Source organism: Rhinoderma darwinii (genome assembly GCF_050947455.1).
Source record: "Rhinoderma darwinii isolate aRhiDar2 chromosome 2 unlocalized genomic scaffold, aRhiDar2.hap1 SUPER_2_unloc_32, whole genome shotgun sequence".
In the NCBI taxonomy this organism is placed as follows: domain Eukaryota; kingdom Metazoa; phylum Chordata; class Amphibia; order Anura; family Rhinodermatidae; genus Rhinoderma; species Rhinoderma darwinii.
In genome coordinates, this window is record NW_027461699.1 from 386,781 (window position 1) to 389,110 (window position 2,330).

The window sequence follows — 2,330 nt, forward strand, 5'->3', positions numbered from 1 at the left end:
GCTGCCTCAATTTCTTTTTGTCGTGTATAATTAGGTACATATTTTTCGTAAAGCAGATTAAATGAATTATAAAGTCTAGCCCCTACCTTCCACTGCATCTCCATTAAATTTTCAGATGACGTTGCCCTCCTAACCCAGGCCCATCCTTTTACCAGGCGTTCTTCTACTTCTTCATCCGAGATATGTGTATCCAGATCTCATTTGCATTTTTTTATTATATTTTTTATACCTTTCCTATCCTCCTTAACTGAGATATTTATTCTAATAAATGCAATCGATGGACTCCCCTGCATACCTCTCATCATATCTCCGAATTCTTTTTGTTTGATACCCAGTCATTTTTTTTAAATCCCCTTGTTTTTGTATTATGTGGCATATTTGAATTTGTTGCAAGAAAAACCCTTGCTCAAGACAACATTTTTCTTTTATTTGGCCAAAGGTTTTAAGTTTTCTATTTTGTTCATCCATCAAATCAGAGATTCTGCATATACCTTTTTTAGCCCATTTTTTTTCCATTCTATATAATTCTGATAGCCTTTAGATTGTAAATATTCCCTAATGGTCAGAAACCCTGACAAGCTATAGGATAAATCAAAGCTTTTTCTTAGCATTCTCCATATTATTTTAGAGTCTCTCAACAAAACCGAAGATCCTGTCCTCAAGGGACCCCCACCCGGTGATTGATGGAGATATGAATGGAAAGAAGTTTGAAACTGTTTATTGTTTTTCGATTTTAGAAATAACAAATATATTATTATCATTAACCTCTTAACGACGAAGGACGGATATATCCGTCCTCAGCAGCTGCTAGTTCGCGCAGGAGGACGGATATATCCGTCCTGTGATGGCGTGGGTACTGTCACTGTAGCCACGCGATCAGCAGCAGGAGCACGGCTGTTATACACAGCCTGGCTCCTGCTGCAACTGCCGGAATCGAAGCGCGCTCCGATTCCGGCAGTTTAACCCATTAAATGCCGCTGTCAATAGTGACAGCGGCATCTAATGTGTTTGACAGAGGGAGGGAGCTCCCTCTGTCACCCGATCGGCGCCCCCGCAAACAAATCGCGGGTCGCCGTCGGGTTTCCATGGCAGCCGGGGGTCTAACAAAGAACCCCAGGTCTGTCTTCCGCAACTGCCTGTTAGGCGATGCCGGAGGCATGTCCTAACAGGTTGCCTGTCAGTTTTACACTGACAGGCAATAATGCTTTGGTATACTAAGTATACCAAAGCATTATATATGTGATCGGCACATCGCATAGTGAAGTCCCCTAGTGGGACTAAAAAAAAATATGTCAATCAGTTAAATAAAGTTTGTGAAAGAAAAAAATAAAAGAAAAATTACAGTGAAAATCAAATAAAACTACTTTTTTTGCCCAAAAAGTGGTTTTATTTAGTAAAAGTGTCAAAACAAAACAAATCACACATACACATACAGTGAAGGAAATACGTATTTGATCCCTTGCTGATTTAGTAAGTTTGCCCACTGTCAAAGACATGAACAGTCTAGAATTTTTAGGCTAGGTTAATTTTACCAGTGAGAGATAGATTATATAAAAAAAAAAAAAAAAGAAAATCACATTGTCAAAATTAGATATATTTATTTGCAATGTGCACAGAGAAATAAGTATTTGATCTCCTACCAACCATTAAGAGTTCAGCCTCCTCCAGACCAGTTACACACTCCAAATCAACTTGGTGCCTGCATTAAAGACAGCTGTCTTAAATGGTCACCTGTATAAAAGACTCCTGTCCACAGACTCAATTAATCAGTCTGACTCTAAGGGTATGTTCACATGGCCAAATTTCAGACGTATACGAGGCGTATTATGCCTCGTTTTACGTCTGAAAATAGGGCTGCAATACGTCGGCAAACATCTGCCCATTCATTTGAATGGGTTTGCCGACGTACTGTGCAGACGACCTGTAATTTACGCGTCGTTGTTTGACAGCTGTCAAACGACGACACGTAAATTTACTGCCTCGGCAAAGAAGTGCAGGGCACTTCTTTGCCACGTAATTTGAGCCGTTCTTCATTGAAATCAATGAAGCACGGCTCAAGGTTTACGAGCGTCTCAGACGCCTCGTAAATTACGAGGAGGAGCTTTTACGTGTGAAACGAGGCAGCTGTTAACAGTCTGTCTTTTCACACGTAACTGCCTCTCAGCGTGTGAACATACCCTAACCTCTACAACATGGGCAAGACCAAAGAGCTTTCTAAGGGTATGTGCACACATAGTGACCAAAAACGTCTGAAAATCCAGAGCTGTTTTCAAGGGAAAACAGACCCTGCTTTTCAGACGTTTTTTTACCAACTCGCATTTTTCGCTGCG